The sequence below is a fragment of the Lacerta agilis genome, chromosome 6 (genome assembly GCF_009819535.1).
Source record: "Lacerta agilis isolate rLacAgi1 chromosome 6, rLacAgi1.pri, whole genome shotgun sequence".
NCBI classification, from domain to species: Eukaryota; Metazoa; Chordata; class Lepidosauria; order Squamata; family Lacertidae; genus Lacerta; species Lacerta agilis.
The window spans coordinates 13102612-13124039 of NC_046317.1; positions in this window are offsets into that span (position 1 = coordinate 13102612).

The following is a 21428-nucleotide window of genomic DNA, read 5'->3' on the forward strand; positions in this document are numbered from 1 at the left end:
GACAGTCCGAGAACCAGCGTGCTTTTACATGAGTAGAACGTGTCCTTTTATTTAAAATGCATCTCTGGGTTATTTGTGGGGCATAGGAATACATTCACCCCCCCCAAATATAGTCTGGCCCCCCACAAGGTCTGAGGGACAGTGGACTGGCCCCCTGCTGAAAACGTTTGCTGACCCCTGAAAATGCGCTTCAATCCACTTAAACTGTTGCAAACCTAAAGTTTTGGTATGCGTCTGCATTCCTCTTGCAAAACAGTGAACATTTGGAGGTACCCTAAACATTCAATATTTGTTTTTGTTTTTTATTGTGTTGGTTTATGACTGTTTTTTTTTTTTAGGAGAAAGGGCTGGATATACATTGAGATGTTGTTGTTGTTGTTTGTTTGTTTGTTTGTTTGTTTAAAATGCATCTCTGGGTTATTTGTGGGGCATAGGAATACGTCCACCCCCCCAAATATAGTCCGGCCCCCCACAAGGTCTGAGGGACAGTGTACTTGTGGAATGCAGAAAAAGTTTGCTGACCCCCGGACTAAACCCAGACCTTCTTAGCTCAAAAAGTTTACTGTCTCCACTCTCAAAGCTGTGACATATTGTTCATGGGCAGATCAAGTCAGAGAATATTGTTCACGGTCAAATCAAGAAATATGATAATGTTTGCTCACGCGCTATGAAAATGATCATCTTTGCTCTCATCATTTTTATAGCAAGAGAGGAAAGATGTATTTTTTCTTGATTTGTCCATGAAGTTTATTCCCATCCTTGATTTATCCATGAACAATGCGCAACAGATTTGAGTGTAAAAATCCAGCAACCTTGTTGAGCCAAGCAGGTTCATAATTCATTGGTGAACAATTAATGAACAATGTATGCGTCTTTGATAATAGCCCATGCAGTGGAATTGTTCCGGGAGCACCAAAGTGCACAGGAGGCTCATATGTAATTTTCCTTCTTAACCCTGCTCATCTCTTTCACTGACTCAGACTAGTTCATGATAATGTGGGCAGAATATTTGTCACAGTCAGAGCAATAGTACCTTGCAGCCAACCATTTCCTTGAATATGTACTGTACTTACTTTCCATTGGAAACATCTCCTTAATTCATCAGAACAAGAGTTAATAATCTCAGTGGGCTACTTCTGACATCCTGACAACTTTGTTCTCATCTTAATGTAAACAGTATTTTGTTGGCATTCCAATATTATCCTTAGCTGACCTATAAAGACTGGTCCTTGAGGTTTCGATTATCTCACCTGGGGTTTAATTTTTGTCAGTCTAAGGTCTGGCCTTCATGCTAACCTGAATAGAAAAATTAGCCCCTAGCTAATGCTGGCTTACTTAAGTAAAATTGATTTTTAAGGTCATTCCATTCCCAGAACATCCTGCTTTAAACTGCTAGTTCAAACTGCTAGAAAGCATATTTGGCTGAAGATCTCTCTTATTTTTCTTCTTCTCAAATGCCTTCCTTTTTTGCATTTTTTTTTAAACTCCACAATTTACTGAAAGCAAAGGAAAACTGCTATGTTTCTTGAACACATCTTTAGGTACACGACAAATTTCTTAAGTGTGAGAGGTTCCTGCGGTTCCCAGCAAGTATCTTGGGAATGGGTCCCTTACAACAAAGGTGGAGTTTGTGTGGTATAAAGTGTTATTTACACATATCTGCAGATTTCAGATGGGAGTTTACAACATTTTTTTTTAAAAAAACACCTAATTAGATGTATGGTTAGAAGCAGGGAGATGTTGCATCTCTTCCGCTCCAACCAAGAGGGTGTGTCAATCTTGTGTGGCAGTCTTCTCAAGCAACCTTCCCTGCAGAAAATTCACCTGCGTCCATCTTCTGTCCTGCATCTCTGTCCCACTCTCCTAACAGAGGTTAATAGAGAACCTGGTTGCTTCCAGATGACCTCTTTGTTAAGCATTCACCTTGATTTCGTTGCACAAAGTTTGTCGGGAGATCAGGCGATGTCAGCTATCTGCTGAGCATTCACACTGATTTCTTTGCGGAGAGTTTACACAGCACCACGTCAAATAATTGCTGGCCTGCACTCTCCGTTGCATTCCCTGACATTTTTCCTTATTGCAAAACTGTCTGGGAACATCTCTGGAAGTGGGTTTGTTGCACAATGCCAAATCGACCTTAAATTGTGCTATCAGAATTTGTCGGTATGCGATTGAATCTCACCCCAAATGGAGGAAGTCTGGAAGTGCTCCCACTGTTATACGTGATCTAGTCCTGTGACAAGAACTGGGTCTTTAAATAAGGCGTAGAATTGTTGTTTTACTTTTTCACTGCAAGCATTTAGTGTTCATTGTGTGGGACTTCTCCAAAGGACGTCCCTATTTTCATCAAATAAATAGCAAATAGAAGGGGAAGAAATGGAGGCAGTGAGAGATTTCACTTTCTTGGGTTCCATGATCACTGCAGATGGTGACAGCAGTCACGAAATTAGAAGACGCCTGCTTCTTGGGAGAAAAGGATTGACAAACCTAGACAGCATCTTAAAAAGCAAAGACATGACCTTGCCAACAAAGGTCTGTATAGTTAAAGCTATGGTTTTCCCAGTAGTAATGTACGGAAGTGAGAGCTGGACCATAAAGATGGCTGATCACCGAAGAATTGATGATTTTGAATTAATGGTGCTGGAGGAGACTCTTGAGAGTCCCATGGACTGCAAGAAGATCAAACCTATCCATTCTCAAAGAAATCAGCCCTGAGTGCTCACTAGAAGGACAGATCCTGAAGTTGAGGCTCCAGTACTTTGGCCACCTCATGAGAAGAGAAGACTTCCTAGAAAAGACCCTGATGTTGGGAAAGATGGAGGGCACAAGGAGAAGGGGACGACAGAGGATGAGATGGTTGGACAGTGTTCTCGAAGCTACTAACATGAGTTTGGCCAAACTGCGAGAGGCAGTGAAGGATAGGCGTGCCTGGCGTGCTCTGGTCCATGGGGTCATGAAGAGGCGGACATGACTGAACGACTGAACAACAACAACAACAACAACAACAACAACAGTGTGGGACTTGCTTCTTCTGAGTAGACATGTTTAGGTTAGCACTGTGCATGCATTCATCAAAGGGAGATCTTATTGCAGTGATTTCCTCCTCTCAAAGTCTCTCTCTCTCTCTCTCTCTCTCTCTCTCTCTCTCTCTCTCTCTCTCTCTCACACACACACACACACACACACACACACACACACATGGCTAGAGGGAAGTATGAAGCACAGATAGCTGAGACCTGAATATTAAACTACCCTTCCCTGATGTGTTAACAATACGCTGCCGGTGAATAACCAGTGACTGTGTTGGGCTAACAGGCAGCGCTTAACAGAAGGTTACATAAATGGTTTTTTAAATTGGTTAATTTGTCCAAGGAGTCAGAAGAAAAACTGGAAGAGCTCTGGGATCAGAGGCAGATTGTGAAGGAATTTGGCCGGGGTGGAAATTTGGAGAATTTGGGCTTAGGTAAAAGCCTTTTAGCAGCAGCTGAAACATCTCCTGAGTTCTTAGGGAAAAAATGAAGAAAGACCCCAAAGTAATTACCAGTATTCACTTACGTACAAAATATCCCTTTATTAAACAGTCTTAGTTAATAGTTTATTCTGTCTCCTGTGCTGGCATCCATCTCGGGTCTAAGCCTATCATACCAAGCTAAAAGAAGATTTTTAAAAGCATTCCAAGGAAACGGCTGACAGTCACATAACTTGAGTTATGGTGGCAGAGAGTTCGATGGACGCTGGTATATAAAAATGAAAGAAGCACAAATATGTGAACTTGTTTTTAAAAAAAGTGGGACTAAGGGAATGATTACCCTATGATTATACATCCAGGAGGCCTTGTATCCAGGAGGCCCAAGGCATTTTAGTTCTTGAGGCAAAGGGCAAGATGGCGCCCTCTCTTCAACATGCTGGGCTGACTGCTGAAACTTACTGCAGCATTGACAAGGGGACTGTCGTTTCTGTCTGAGAACGGAAGGGTGGTTTAGGGGATCAAGGGCAGGCTGTGTGGCACTCAACGTCTCTCTGCCTTTCAACACACGGTGAAATGGCTGAAGGGTACGGGAGAAATGTCTGAGGAGACTGTCAAAGCCCCTGCCACCAGAGGCGACCACGTCACTTGCCTAGCCTCTACAACACAATATTATTGTGCTGCCTGCCATGTGCTGTGATTGGAATAAGGCTACGTATGCACAATACATCCGAAGCCATTCGGATCCCATTTTTTTTTTCTACCCAAAAATTATGGGCACTGCAGTTTACCCCTAACAAGAGTTACAATTCACATCAACCCTTAAAAAAAACCTACAGTGCCCAGAATTCTTATGGTGTGTACACGGCATGAATGCCTGTCACATTTAACAATAAGCTTGTTTTTTCATGTTAGCTGTATGTTTTGTAAAAAGAAAAGAAAAAAAATTATACAGTTCAGTTTATTAGTCCTGAATGGATGGAGAAAGGAAAGATTTGTTGTTGTTTTTTAAAAGCGCACTTTCATTTTAACTTGTTTCCCAAGTTACTGGTTTGCTTGGAGTTAGCCTTGCACTTACAAGGAAAAATGTCTTTTAGAACACATAAAGTTGAAAGACTGAGAGTAAAGTTGGTTTTGACCAGTCTACATTCTGAAATAATAAAAAAATCAAAACATATCATTCTCTCAGAAGGTCATATATTGCTTGAAGGCCAGCCAGCTCACAAACAGAGCATCATAACTGCTATTGTTTTACAAATCTGTGCTTCGTTCCCTCCCACCCAGTGAAAAAAAGAAGGAAGGAAGGAAGAGAGGAAAGTTATACCATTGTAATATTTAGATTCAAAGGCAGGTCAACAGATAGGGAATAATGAAACACTCCTCTGTTAACAAAACAGCATCCCACCATTATTATCCTGTACTAGTGCTACAAAGGGGCAGAGCTGTGCTCGCTCAGAAAAGCACTTCGAAACAGCAGACTTTTTTTAAAATCAAAATCATAAAGTTGGGGAATAGAAACTCATAAAAATAAAGCAAGGTTTTTAAACCTTTCGAAACGTAATTAGAAGTACAGTGGTTGCGATTCAGTTTGGTTCAGTTCTAAAAGGAAGGAAAAATTCATATGGAAATCTCACAATACAAGGACATGGCAGCTTTGGGTTGCATCCAGCCTGTCAGTTCCATTCCATTCCTATCGATATCCACGAGACTTAAGTCATTATTATTTTGCCTGATTGACTTCAATAGGAGCTATGCCCAGCTAACTCAATGAGACGTACTTTTGTGTAGAAATGTACCAGGTTGCAGCCTAAATTCAACTAACTTAGCCTGCAATCTTAAACATTTCTGTGGGAAAGTACGTCCCGTTGAGTTCCATTGGGCTTGCACCCAGGGAAGTGGCTGTAGAATTGCAACCTTAATGTGTCTCCAGCCCCTCGTAATCAGTAGTTTATTGTTGCTAAGAGCCTAAGCTATAAGTCTCTGGTATAAATGCTTGACGTTGCATGAATTTATCCTTCCATCTTAGTCAAGCCACTGCTCCTATGCTTCCCATGTCCTGCAGCACGACAATAATATACTAAACTACCGTGCAGAGTTTTTGTAAGGGTTAGTGCAACAATATGAAGTGCATTGAGAATTTAAGAAAAATGCTATTTAAAATCTCAAAATTTGTTAACAATACTTTCTAAACTTTATTAGTTTACTTTCTAAGCTTTATTCCCCTTCCCTATTTTCCTACTGCTTTTTTCCCCCCACTGGAAAAGAGTGAAGTATAATATGCAAGAACTGACATTGTTTACATAAGGTTATAATTGCCAGTATCTTACCTTGGCTTTCACACACTCACCTTTTTAGAAAATGTCTGAAATAATAAGCAAGTAACCCTGCCCACCTAGCAGTTCGAAAGCACGCCAAAAAGTGCAACTAGATAAATAGGCACCGCTCCGGCGGGAAGGTAAACGGCGTTTCCGTGTGCTGCTCTGATTTGCCAGAAGCGGCTTTGTACGCTGGCTCCCTCGGCCAGTAATGTAAGATGAGCGCCGCAACCCCAGAGTCGGACACAACCGGACCTAATGGTCAGGGGTCCCTTTACCTTTACCTAACTCTGGTATAGGATGCATTTGCATTTATTTGGCGAGAGAGATGGGCATGGCTGTTAAATTCTGACTGTTTCCATTATTTAGGTTTTTCAAAATGCTTAAAACTTCTCTTGTTTCAGTTCTAGATGTAAACCTGAAAAGTGAGAAGGATTGATTATAAATGAATGATAAAGCACAATTATGGCCAGGCCTCCCTCCCCCCCCCCCGCGGCCCCAGGAAACAACACACCACTTGAAGGTGGAATGGCACACTCAGTCAATGCCATTATTGGCCCCTTAAATTATCCCAGCAGCTGACAGTAGTTCAACCAACACAAATACATAATTATCAAGCACTCACCCAGAGATAACAAAATGGAGGCACACGCACACATTTCAGACATACTAATTTTAAATATCACAGGTTCGGTTACCTCCACAAGTTATTTAGTTGAGAAATCTATTTGGCTATTTTCCATGGGGTCATTTCAGCCGGTTGTAAACATTGTATGTTAAGAACATACACAAACAAAATGGGTACTGTCAGTGCTTTTTTTCTTTAAAAAAAAAGTTTAGCGGTACTCTCATTTTGACTCAAGAAAATTGCCACGAAAAATAAATAAATGGACCAAAGTACAAAGAACATGCATTATCTCATATTACTTTCACCGTGCTACAGAAAAAACAATTTTTAAAATAAAAAAATAGTTTCTTCTCCTGTTAGATTCACAAAATGTTTAGGGGTATGCGACCCCTGCGTACCCCCTGAAAAAAGCACTGGGTACTGCCATGGACAAATCCAGAGGGGGCTGAGGGGGGGGCAGCTTCCACCACTAAATCAAGTAAATAAATTAAAATACTTCGCTAACTGACCAATCACATTGCAGACAGCTCGGTTCTGCCCCCCCATAAATCCTGCCCACCCCTAAATCCTGGCTACGCCCATAGTCTATAGGTTTCATACTGCAGTTTTACTTGGGGGTTATTTTAATTTTTTCCAGTTCCCTTTCAGAGCACTCTAAGGCTGCAAGGTTTATAGACCACTGTAACCACCTAAGAACACCCCGTTAAATTATCCTCATTATCACATTTTGCTTCTGCTTACTTTTAATTGCATTGTAGTTGTAACGCAGTCATCTTGTGTTTGCAACTGTAATTAAAATGATATTGGTGGATCTCATATGTCTTTTTCCCACTCCAGAATTTAATTGATGCTGAAATTAGGTCTTTAATATTAATGCAATGTTTTGAGGCCTCTAGACAAGATGCTAAATGTACCTGTTCTGGGAGGTGAGTGCCTAAGTACTTGTTTATATTTCAGCTTTTGTCATTTGGTTTGGGCTAGAATAGAAGCATGCTTCTAGACAGGTGTTTACTGTGGAACCAGTGCTTCTCCTGCATGCATATTTTTTGTGGCACCCACACGAAATTAATGACATTAAAATGCCAGTCAATATTTTACTCGCTTTCATTGGGATTTACCATTTCTTAGATAAACATGATACAACAAAATAACCAACACCTGTTGCTATTAACCCTTTTGAAGATGGCTATCAGCTCTGTCTCCTCCTTTCCAGGTTAAGATAAAGGTAAAGGGACCCCTGACCATTAGGTCCAGTTGCGGACGACTCTGGGGTTGCGGCGCTCATCTCACTTTACTGGCCAAGGGAGCTGGTGTACAGCTTCCGGGTCATGTGGCCAGCATGACTAAGCTGCTTCTGGCAAACCAGAGCAGCACACAGAAATGCCATTTACCTTCCTGCCGGAGTGGTACCTATTTATCTACTTGTACTTGGCGTGCTTTCGAACTGCTAGGTTGGCAGGAGCAGGGACCGAGCAACGGGAGCTCACCCCGTCGCAGGGATTTGAACCTCCGAGCTTCCGATCGGCAAGCCCTAGGCTCTGTGGTTTAGACCACAGTGCCACCTGCATCCCTTTTCCAGGTTGACCTACCCAAATCCCTCAACCATTCTTCATAAGGGTTGGTTCCCAGACCTTTATCATCTGTGCCACAAGAAAATACATTCCTCTTTGGAAGGCTCCTTCCTCCCATATAAAATCTTCTCATCTTTGGTTAGAAGAGGAAAGCAGTAAGAAATCAGCAGCAAGAATGCAAGAGACCCACCCCCCTTATGAACCAGACCAAACACCTAGAATCATAGAATCATAGAGTTGGAAGAGACCACAAGGGCCATCCAGTCCAACCCCCTGCCAACCTATCTATTTCAACAATGTCCAATCAGATGCCTATGAGAACTCTTCTGCTTCTCATTCATGGCAGATGGCATTCACAGGCCTCTCTGATCCTGGAGCCATAAAGCCATAATGACCAACAGCTTGTGCCACTGCCCATCTTATACTCCACAAATCTTTCTAAGCCCCTTTAGAAGCCATCTAAGTTGGACGCCATTGCTATAAATTCACATCACCTTCCCTTCATTTCTTTCCCTCCTTTCTTGGGCCCCTCCCTTCAGCATCCTCACTTGGCTGTGTCCCTCCTCTCCTCTCCAAGGCTTCATTTTCTTGCAGTACCTGGTTCAACAGTCTCCCTTTAACTGACACCCCACTTTCCTATCTCAACATTTCATGCCCCTCCCTGTGCATAACTCGCGTCCTGAAGCCCTTGGCATGGGTCTGCTTGTGCTGTAGGGCAGGCATCCCCAAACTCGAGCCTCCAGATGCTTTGGGACTACAAGTCCCATTATCCCTAGCTAACAGGATCAGTGGTCAGGGATGATGGGAATTGTAGTCCCCAAACATCTGGAGGGCCAAGTTTGGTGACACCTGGTAGTTTGGCTGGCTGCACCCTCCCACAGAAGGGATACCTGGGGTCTCCGCCTACCCAGTTAATTGTCCAATCCCGCCTGGGGGAGGCGTTGTCAAGGGATTGGCCAGGTAAGGGGAGGGACTACCCAGCCCACACAATAGAGAGGTAGCTTAGACTCCGCCTGTCCACGCAAAGTTGTGGCCAAAATTATGGCCAAAACCTTAAATTTAAATTTCTGCCTGAAGTGTGTGTTATTTGAGGGGTGGCTTGGGGACCTCGACACGCAACTGCTCTTCACTAATTGTTGTTGTTGTTGAGAGCAGGGAAACTCACCTTATGATGGTGCTGTATCCTATGTTGCTGTGCTGAGAAGTGAAAATTAGCCTGGCTCTTAGTTTCTCTAGGTGTGTCTGTGGATTGGGATCGCTTGCTACAAGATTCTTCAGGGGCCCTTAATCACCTCCAAAGCAGCTCATAATATTTCACTATGTGAGCCAATATAGGCGTGTAAAGAGGGCATTATTTAGTACTCTGCTAGCGTACTTGAATGTAGAGAAATGCGAGGTTATTTATTCCTCCAATGGTATTTTAACTGGAGAAACACTTCAGTTGTAGGAAATCATTTTGTTTTCTCTTGACTACCAAATAATAAGGCAATTCTTTCTTGACCTGCAAAACAAAGCTACGTCAAAAGGAAAGGGCGCTGCATTATTATAAACGGAGTTAGTTCATGCCAGTATTTTCTACTTTGTGACTCTGATAGATGGACTTCACGGGGTACTGCTTCATGAATCTGATGGAAAATTGGAAGATGCGCCGTTGTGCGCTGAGGTACAAGATTAAAGCAAGGAAGGAGATGCGGAGGTGATGGTGTTAAGTGGCGTGTTATAGCCAAATTTCAGCTAAAGCAGAATTTCAGAGCTATAAATGTTCGGGGAATTGTTTTCCCCTCCCCTTTATAACTGCAAAATTTATGAAATCTCCTCTTTGTTGAAGCGAGTCTCTATCAACACTTGATTTGTAAAATGAGAGTTGACAAGCCTGTCTCTCAGTGGGACACCTTGCCCTCTAACCACAGATGTGTGAGCACTGGCTGTGATTAGTTAGTTGTGTCTGGAAGGTACACTCCTCTCCAGACAGGAACCAGATGGAGGGGAAAGGAAGAAAAAATTCTGCCGGTCATGATAACTGACACAACACTATCAAACCAATAGTTACGTGAATTCAACTAACAAATATACCCACAATGTAACTGGCTTGTGTTTGACTATATAAATTCTTTATACATCATACAAACATAACTCACACAACTCTTTTCACATTATCTAATTGAGTAGAACCAATTAAGGACCAACAATTAGAACAGGAAATACAAACAGATCCGTTCTTATATACATAACTAGTGGTTTAAACCCGTTAAATTAATGGGCGCTAGAACAGGGCTCCCCCCACCCTGCTCCTCACCCCCATTTTCCCTGCCCTCGAAGCCCCTTCACAGGCCCTCAAGATGGGGAAAGAAAGTGGGCGGGGATCCCCGGAGGAGAGGTGTCGCCTGTGTGGCCACGCCCCACCACCTCCCTCTCGCTCTGGGCCAGCGGACGATGCGCCAGCAGCCTCCTCCTGCTCCCCCTTCCTCCCTCCTCCCCGCCGGCTGTGCTCCTCCCCTTTCCTCCTCCCTCCCCTCCTCTCTTTCTCTCTTGCGCCGCCCCCAACCCCACCGGATCTGTCTGTGTCTCTGTGTGAGGGGAGGGGGGCCTGTTCGGGCCTGTGCACTGAGCAATGTTTGGCCATCATCGCGGCGGAGAAGTAGGAGGAGGCGCAGGAGGCTGAGGGAGCCGCTGTCGCCGGGTATAGATGGCCACTTGGGCCTGCCTTGCCTCAACCTCGCTTCTCCACCCGCCCTCGGAGTGAAGGTCGCCACCGCCTGAGGGGGGGCTTCTCCCCGGCCCCGTTTCCCTCTCCCTTTCCTGGGACGGGAACTTGGGCTCCCTGCCCGTTGACAGCCTCTCCTGAGGGGCTCCCCGGATGTGCGCGGGCACGCGCCGCGGTGGGTGGGGAAGCGAGGGGTTGAGGCGGCAGCGGCATCATCTCCCACGAGGCTTCGCCGCCCCCACCTGGCAGTTGAAGTGGCGGCCAAGTCAGACGGCGGCTGTAGCAGGTGTGGCAGCGCAACGTCCCTCTTCGGCCTCTGGAGCGTCGGCGCTCCATGGGGCGGGCTGCTCTGGGCCGCTCCCAGGCCGCTAGGCCTCGGGGCTCTTATTGTAGCGGTGGGAGCAGCAGCGTGGCCTCCCTTCTCGGCCTCCTCTTGGCCTCTGGAGCGCCGACATTCTGATTCAACCGCCCCGCTTCAACTGCCGCCACTGCTCCCGGACTGATCTCTCTGCTCCAATCCCTGTGTCCGTGGGGCACATGCGCAGTAGCGCAAACCCAGAGACACATGGAATGGACGCAGAGACACTTGAGTTTAGCTTCTAAATAAAAGAAGGATTACTTCAAAACCTCTGGAGCTGAACTTCATCTGTTTATTGGTGCTCACAGCTAGCAGTTGTGAGTCCGGATATATGGATTAATCCATCAGTATGTACAAATGAATCAGTTTTTTAAACATAATGTCCAAATAAAAACTTTTTATGTTCCACGTATGTCTTAGCAAATACAAGTGTCAAACGTAACAACTTTAACGAGCAGTACTTGCAAAAGTTGAAGTTTTCTTTGTAATGTTCCACATCTGCCTTTGCAAAGTATGGTGGTTGTATGCGGGTATCAGACGAAGGATATGAAGGATCTTAACATGTGCCTTTGCAAAATATAGTTGTTGTATGCCGGTGTCAGATAAAAGAACTTAAACGTAGGTATCAGATGAAGGATACAAAAGATCTTAACATGTGCCTTAGCAAAATATAGTTGTTGTATGCCGGTGTCAGACGACAAGGTGACAAGGATCCCCGGAATAATATCTTGTTTCGTCCTGCCGGGCTTTGTCAGCCGAGCATACTCATATGTTGTGTATCAGAGACATGGAGAGAGTGATATGGCGGTCTGCTTTTCTTTAAAATGCATCTCTGGGTTATTTGTGGGGCATAGGAATTTGTTCATTCCCCCCCCTTCAAAATATAGTCTGGCCCACCACATGGTCTGAGGGACGGTGGACCGGCCCACAGCTGAAAAAGGTTGCTCACCCCTGTTCTAGATGTATTATAATAAATCTTTAATACGGTCAAAGACCAGCAAGAAAATTGTACAGTCCAATTCATATAATTGGTATCTACTTAATAAAATTACAATTACAATTTTGCAGATTTTTAAAAGTTTTATAAAAAAAATTATGGATGGATCTTAACCACCTGTCGACATTCCTGCAGTGGTCCTACGTTCTAGATGCAAAAATGACCTGCCCTGCAAATCTGCCTGAGGGATGTTGACTTGTTATGCAAAGTGATTCTGCTTTTAGGCTTTAATGGTGGGGAAACAATGGACAGTAATGGGCAATTGGTTGCAAAAGGGAGTCATTCAAAGCATCAGGAATGGAACTTGAATTGCACAAACCTGCCATACAGCAACTGAAACTGGTTTGGCCTAGTCTGCACCATTGTTCAAAGGTTTACTGTCCCAGGTTTAACCTTTAGCAAAGTTCACCCTGTGAATCCAGTCTTTGTTGAAGAACTTCCTGATCTCTACTACTTGCTGGTGATGTGGAGTGGGGCAGAAGATGGGGAAACTCACTGTATGATGGCTCAAATTATCATCATCATTATTCTTATTAAATTTGTTAGTCGCTTGCCCAGGGCAACCCAAAGCAATATACAACTAACAAGAAGACAGACAAATCAGAGGGTTGTATCCAACTTAGTTCTGTTTAGAGTAGACCCAGGGGAATTAATGGTCCTAAATTAGTCGTGTACATTGTTTTCAATGAGCTTAATCTTAGTAAGATGAACAACTATGTATACAATACATAGTATTTTCAGTATCTGTGTTTGCAAATGCAAATTGGTGTATACTTGTGGACCTGTTTGAATTTTTGCAAAGGCTTTTGGTCACAAACATTTGGAGTCTGACTTGAGCTGCTAGAAGCAGAGCCTTGCACTGAAGCTGAACTGTGGTCTGTAGCCTTAGAAAGATGTTGGGGTATGCATGTGCGAATCTGTCATATGGCGGAAATACTGCCCCCCTGTTGCATGTTGCTCTTTCTCAGCCATTTTACCTTAATCTTTAGCTATGTTTGTGCATTTAGCCAAGGCACTAATTGAACACTTGTTGCATTCAAGTCAATCTAACCCATTGCACCCAATTATAAAACATTTAACTTACATTTATAGATCTATTCACGTCTTGAAGGAAGGGAAAAAAACCATTTGTTAATGGGAGAAATGTGAAAATGGTCATGGAACAGAGTACTTGTCTAACTTAGGTGTGTAACTACAGATCTGTTACTGGCATCCTGCCAGGATTATGGCAGGAAAAAAGAGAGTTTCTGCTCCTGTCAACAAATGCATTTCAATATTTGGCCAACAGTCCATTTGCAGAGGAACAAATGAAGATGTGCCATATTTTCTGTGTTTCCTTATCCAAAAGATGCCCATTTTTGAAATCCTTATTTGTTAAAACCCTCTTGGCTAAAATAATGGCGGTATGAATCAGCCATCAAGGAAAAGGTTAAGTATATGTGTGTGTGTGTGTGTGTGTGTGTGTGTGTGTGTGTGTGTGTGTGGAGGAGGGGAGCTGGGGAGCTTCAAAGTCCCAGATTTGATTGATATACGTTGAACCATATTCCAGAAACCAAGATTTGATTTGTATACTGTTGATAAATTTAGTTCAATGAGTAAAAAGAGCTTCTGAATTCTCCCTTGAGAAGTAGTGGACTCTATCTGTAGAGGTTTTTAAGCAGAAGTTGGATGGTCATCTGTCATGTATGATCTAGTTGAGATACCTGCATTGCAGGGGGTTGGACTATATGACCCTTGGGGTCCCTTCCAATTCCACAATTCTATGACTCCATGATTATGCGTATTTGAAAAGATGAGCATTGGACCTAACACTATTGATGGGCTAAGTTTTAGAGAACTTTCTGTGCTCACCAGAAAATACTGAACAGTCTACCACAGGGGCCAGCAACCTTTTTCAGCAGGGGGCCGGTCCACTGTCCCTCAGACCATGTGGTGGGCCGGACTATATTTTTGGGGAAAAAATGAACGAATTCCTGTGCCCCACAAATAACCCAGAGATGCATTTTAAATAAAAGGACACATTCTACTCATGTAAAAACACGCTGATTCCCAGACCGCCCGCGGGCTGGATTGAGAAGGCCTTAGGTTGCCTACCCCTGGTCTACCAGGCCTCCTGACCCATTCTATCTCATTAAGAGGGCTAAGTTTTGGGTTCAGGTTTTGTTGACTTTATTTGTAAGCTTTGCAGCTGTGAAAAATCAATCCTGGTGATCTTTACAGGGAACTCAAATGGATAAGATGAAGTTCACATCTGTTAGCTTATTCAAACCATGTTACTTAAAACATTTTATTGGCTTGTAAGTTCTGTGTGTTTCTTTCTCTTTTACTTATTAAAAAATTAAACATAATAGAAAATAAAAGTATTTTTTTTTAAAAAAAGGGTGAGAACTAAAAGGATGATGGAACCAAACTTTATTCTCACATACAAAGAAATGGCATAGTTGTTGGTACAGAATTTCTCAGTACACGTGTCCTGCAAAGATTAGATATGAATGCATAATTTTAAATATTCCTCCAGGCAGATAGTTTATTGAGCATTTATCCTGTTTTGCTGGCACAAAGCTCATGTGGAGGTTAGATTATACCCAATCTTTATTGAGCATTCATTTCGATTTGTAACTGGCACTGTTCTATGACAACGAGAAATAATCCTTCACTTATGCTGATTTGCTTGTCCTATTAGTTATTCTTTCATCCCACACTTTTTATGCAGTTCCTCCTTACTTTCCAAGCTGCAAAAAGTTAAATTTCTAAAGTGGATTCATTGTGCTAGTACATGGGTAGGCAAACTAAGGCACGGGGGCCGGATCCAGCCTAATTGCCTTCTAAATCTAGCCCGCGGATGGTCCAGGAATCAGTGTGTTTTTACATGAGTAGAATGTGTGCTTTTACTTAAAATGCATCTCTGGGTTATTTGCGGGGCATAGGAATTCGTTCATTTATTTATTTATTCAAAATATAGTCCGGCCCACCACAAGGTCTGAGGGATAGTGGACTGGCTCCCTGCTGAATACGTTGGTGACCCCTGAAAATGCGCTTCAATCCACTTAAACTGTTGCAAACCTAAAGTTTTGGTAGGCGTCTGTATTCCTCTTGCAAAACAGTGAACATTTGGAGGCACCCTATACATTCAATATTTGTTTTTGTTTTTCATTGTGTTGGTTTACGACTTTGTTTTTTTTACTGCCCTAGGTTCCTTTAGGAGAAAGGGCTGGATATACATTGAGATGTTGTTGTTGTTGCCAACAACAACAACAACAGGGATGGGGAACTTTAGTGCTGAATCCAGCCCTCCAGACTTCTCAGGACTGTCTCATCCCAAGCCACACCAGCCCTTTTCCATGTCTTCCTCAGGTGGTTTGGCCTGAATGGAGTGTGTCTTGAACTATGGTAATGCTTTTTACTTCCAGGGTGAAGGGTGGAGACGTGTGCTGTGCATAGAATCCTCTGAATGGAATGTAGTCTACTATACAAAAGTAAGAACCACATCCATTGTTCTGCTCGCTTTTGCCTCTGTCTTCCCCCCACCATCACTTTCATGTGCCCCCCCAGAAGGCCTAGATTCTATTTTAATGCCCCAAAGTGCTGCCAAGATTGCATCACTCTGGGACATTGTGGGAAATTAAAATAACACAGCTTGGAACACAGCTTGGAACAGTGTTACTGCCCACTATCACTGCCTTCAGGTATGTGCTCTACCTCTCTTTCAAATCAGAACCAGTGAAGGTGGTGAAGGTCCTGTGTGAGTGTCTGGAGGTGGATGGAGGAAGGATGGCGGCTAACATGTTCCCCCCAGAATACCTGAAGGAGCGTCTCCACCCCCATCATTCAGCCCAGACACCGAGGTCCTCCTCAGAGGGTCTTCTGCTGTTTCCCTCACTGCAAGAAGTGAAGTTACAGGGAACCAGGCAGAGGGCCTTCTCGGTAGTAGCGCCCGCCCTGTGGAACACCCTCCATCAGATGTCAAAGAAATACACAACTATCGGACTTTTAGAGGACATCTGAAGGCAACCCTGTTTAGGGAAGCTTTTAATGTTTGATGGATTACTGTATTTTAATATTTTGTTGGAAGCTGCCCAGAGTGGCTGGGGAAGCCCAGGCAGATGGGTGGGGTATAAATAAATAAATAAATTATTTTTATTTTATTTTATTTTATTTTATTTTATTTTATTTTATTTTATTTTATTTTATTTTATTTTATTTTATTTTATTTTATTTTATTTTATTTTATTTTATGTCAGAGCCCACCAGCAGCAGAAAAGGATCTTTTCCCAGGGCTTCCTCAAAGTCCACCGCTTTTAACCACTACACCACACTGGCTCACACACTCTTTCTCATTAGTATGAATAAACGAATATTTCAATCTGGCCCACTTCTGGCCTTATAAAAAGGTAAAGGTAATGACCCCGACAGTTAAGTCCATTTGCAGATAACTGTGGTTGTGGCCCTCATCTCACTTTACAGGCCGAGGGAGCCAGCGTTTGTCTGCAGACAGTTTTTCCAGGTCATGTGGCCAGTATGACTAAGCCGCTTCTGGCGCAATGGAACACCAAAACCAGAGCAGTGCATGGAAATGCCGTTTACCTTCTCGTCGGACCAGTACCTATTTATCTACTTGCACTTTTTGGCATGCTTTCAAACTGCTAGGTTGGCAGGAGCTGGGACAGAGCAACAGGAGCTCACCCCGTTGCAGGGATTCGAACCGCCGACCTTCTGATCGGCAAGCCCAAGAGGCTCAGTGGTTTATTTTTTTTTTTTTTTATAAGAATTTATTGGCATTTTTCTATAACAACATATACCCACACCCACACCTACAATTAAACAAATGCAGAACAAATAAAACAAATACAAACAATGTCAAGTTTTCTTATTGCATCTTTCTAAAAAGAAAAAAGAAAAGAAAAAAGTTTCTATTTCCATATCTTGACCAATGACTTCCCCTGCCTTTTCACCTTCGAGTTTATTTCCTTAATCTATTTTATAACCATTTCTCCTGAGGAAAAAAAAATAAAAAAATTAAATTCAATTGTATAGTTACATTCAATTATATCTTCAACATTTTACTAAGAATGCATCGTCATAATAATACCTCGTCATAATTCATCTTCATTTATTCTTATCGATTTCTTATCTTAATCTACATCTTAATCTTAATCCTCAAATCTATCTCTTCTATCCTTAAGACTGCTGCTAATAACATAAAAACTTGAAATATCTCCTTTCATGTTCAAATAAAAAATATAACAAAATATTGTTGACAGTATTCACCCTCCGATTTCAATTTACCATATCAGGCTGCTTTAAGTTTTACTTAATGCTTCACCCCACACCCCCTCTGTCCATTATTCTTCTCCTGGTGGCATCAGCACTGAACTTCCATATGACTTCCCTCTCCAAACGTCCACAGATCCAGGCACAGTCCAAACCTCTCCTTGCCACGAGTTCAGAGGTGTCCATCTCATCATCTCTCAGCTTCTTCGGTTCTTTGTAGCATTCCTTTTCTTCTTGTAGATACCTTAATTCTCTGTCCCTGGCCCCCGAGCTCACACCTCGGGGACTGGATATAAGAAATCTTGACGTCGCCTTGGGGCTGCCACCCCCAGAAAGCGAGTTTCTTCTCCAAAGTAGCTCACTCATTTCTCTCCATCTTTCCATCCACCCTCTCAGCTCCTTGGCAAGGCTTTCTTCCAAAGTGTCAAAAGTTTTAAAAGCCTCCTCTGTGGGCAATTGGTTCCATTTCAGACCCCCACACAAGACTTTGACTTTTCTACAAAGCAGTTCCACCTTCAAGGCAGTGAGTCTCTGTTCATCCGTTAGTCCAGAGTTCAATACCAGTTCAAGGACGAAACCCAGCATACTGGCAGAGGAGGAGGAAGTGGGTGTCATATTTCTACTCCTGCCTCTTTGTTCATCGCCATTTTCCTGAGCTGGAGCGCAAATACCGCAACTTTAAATGGAGATATTTTCCTCTAGTTAGCTTCCCAAAAACAGAGTTTGCCAGTCTCATGTGTCAATTTTAAAGACTTTGTAGCCAGTTCTGTAGCAGTAATCACTCAAATTGGTTAGTTTCTTAAGCTCGAAGGGAGGGAGGCAGGCTGCCTTTCTCCTTCCCCCCGGATCGTTCCAAAAACACGATTTCTAGTCAGATTCTTTACTCACGACCACCGGGTTCTTTTAGCTCCATTCTTCAAAGGTAGAACTTAGACGCTCACCGCGGGCTTTGTCGCCGCATTTGCATCCCGGTTGGGGCATGTCCCCGAAGCCCGGCTCCGTTATCCCTTCACCCCCACTCCCCCTTTACAGGGGGAGCGAGGGAAGGGTTCGGAGCCTCCGCGGGCGCTGCCGGGGAGCCCAGGGTGCGGGACGCTCTTCCCGCACCCCAACCGGAGCCCCGCTTTGCGGTAGCGGGGCTCCTAACCCCCGGGATGGACAGGGCGCTTCGGACCCGAAGCAGCCCTCGACCACCCAGCGATTGCGTCGCCGCCGGAAGTCCACAGTGCCACCCGCGTCCCTACATTACCTTATAAAGGGAATCAAACCCTGTCTTCCAAATCATTCTTCCCTTCTGTATCTTACTTGTCATGAAAGCCCTTAAATCCCATTTCTGTCATATGCTGTAGGAGGCTTAGAAAGCTACAGAATGAAAGCACTGAACTCAGTGCGTGGGAAGTTGCCAAGGTGGATGTACTCCAAATGTAAGTGATGTGAAGAAACACTGCACCAAATCTGAGGCAGGGTGAGTGTAGCCAGGACCTTATTCCAACACCCTAAAAATGCAGGAGCTTTGCTTGCTCAGGCTCCAGCGTCCGTGGTATCCAAGCTTCCAAGCTCTGTGCCATCTATGGTGAATCATACTCACGTATCAATTGAAATTTCGATATATGTTCATAAAGAACTGGAATGGCTCCTGTGATTTTACAAATATAACATCTCACTCTGCTAAGCTACAGCAAGTGCAATTTGTGCCTCGCCAAATCGCTTCAGTTTTAAACCTTAGTTACACCCTGCCAGCACTAGTTGCTCTGTGTTGACATAGCTAACTCTGCAGGTTGCAATTCAGTCAGCGTGAGCAATAAGCATCAGAGATTCCTCAAATTGGCTCTGATTGATTCTGAGCAACTAGCGTAGGAGTGCAGTGAGATATCTGCTACCGTCAACCACCGATATTTCAGCATTGGGGAGGAACTAAATGAGACACTGGTCATCGGCTTCCCACTGCAACCAGTTGCCTCTTATGTTTAGAAAAGGAAAGACAAGATGTACAGGTGAAATTCGAAAAATTAGAATATCGTGGACAGGTTCATTTCTTTCAGTAATTCAACTTTAAAGGTGAAACTAATATATGAGATAGACTCATGACATGCAAAGCAAGATATGTCAAGCCTTTATTTGTTATAATTGTGATGATTATGGCATACAGCTGAAGAGAACCCCAAATTAATAATTTCAACTTTGGGGTTTTCATCAGCTGCATGCCATAATCATCACAATTATAAGGCTTGACATATCTTGCTTTGCATGTCACGAGTCTATCTCATATATTAAACTCCAATAGCTAATGAAAACAATTGCTTACATAAATGGACTTTTCCACGATATTCTAATTTTTCGAGTTTCACCTGTATATTCCACATTCTAGTCTGCAATATTAAATGATGTTAGTGTTTGTAATGTATTTGTTAGGAAATGTATTTTACAAAGAATAAATTGTGTGTGTGTGGGGGGGGAGAAAACCTTTGTAATGTAACAGCTGCAAAATCTTGTGACTCTAATTAAGGTCACAGAAGCGCTGAGTCATTGCCTTGTCAATTTGTTAACTCCATTTAAAAGGGAGCATGTGTGCATCTTAGGTAGTGATAGGACACATGGGAGTTGGAGGTTGACTGGTTGTTTTGCTGAGTATGCCTAGAGGAGTTGGTGAGGACAGATAAAGTATTTATGGACTGCTAGTTTTAGATGTTGGTCTGAAGCTCAACATAAAAAAACTAAGATCATGGCCACTGTTCCCATCACCTCCTGGCAAATAGAAGGGGGGAAGTAATGGAGGCAGTAAGAGATTTTACTTTCTTGGGCTCCATAATCACTGAAGATGGTGACAGCAGTCACGAAATTAAAAGATGCCTGCTTCTTGGGAGAAAAGCAATGACAAACCTAGACACTATCTTAAAAACCAGAGACATCACCTTGCCGACAAAGGTCCATATAGTTAAAGCTATGGTTTTCCCAGTAGGGATGTATGGAAGTGAGAGCTGCACCATAAAGAAGGCTGATCGCAGAAGAATTGATGCTTTTGAATTATGGTGCGGGAGGAGATTCTTGAGAGTCCCATGGACTGCAAAAAGATCAAACCTATCCATCCTTAAAGAAATCAGGCCTGAGTGCTCACTGGAAGGACAGATCCTGAAGTTGAGGCTCCAGTACTTTGGCCACCTCGTGAGAAGAGAAGACTCCCTAGAAAAGACCCTGATGTTGGGAAAGATGGAGGGCACAAGGAGAAGGGGATGACAGAGGATGAGATGGTTGGACAGTGTTCTCAAAGCTACCAACATGAGTCTGACCAAACTGCGGGAGACAGTGAAAGATAGGCGTGCCTGGCGTGCTCTGGTCCATGGGGTCATGAAGAGTCAGACACGACTGAATGACTGAACAACAACAACAGTTTTAGAAACAAGAAGACCCTCTCTTGGGCTCAAGGGAGAGAAATAATACTTCTTTTAATAGTTGCAAGTAAAGAGTAACAAAACAATAACCATAACAACAACAACAACAACAACAACAACAACATAATAATAATAATAATAATAATAATAATAATAATAATAATAATAATTTATTTATACCCTGCCCATCTGGCTGGGTTTCCCCAGCCACTCTGGGCGGCTTCCAGCAGAATATTAAAATATAATGATTCATCAAATATTAAAAGCTTCCCTAAACAGGGCTGCCTTCAGATGTCTTCTAAAAGTCCAATAGTTGTTTATATCTTTGACATCTGATATGAGGGCGTTCCACAGGGCGGGCGCCACTACCGAGAAGGTCCTCTGCCTGGTTCCCAGTAACTTGGTTTCTCGCAGTGAGGGAACTGCCAGTAGGCCCTGGGCGCTGGATCTCAGTGTCCGGGCAGAATGATGGGGGTGGAGGCGCTCCTTCAGGTGTACTGGGCCGAGGCCATTTAGGGCTTTAAAGTGGGAGATAACCAGAGCATGCACCACTTTAAAGTCTTGTGTGTGAAGTCTACTGTCGAGATTTGAGCCCCAAGTCCTGGGGCACCTCCAATTCCATGATTGCTTAGCAGAGTAGCAGACCTTTGCAGTTGCATGCATTCCAAGAAAAACATTAGATGCAGAAGAGTAATTAATAGTAGTTTACTTAAGCATAAATCTTATGGT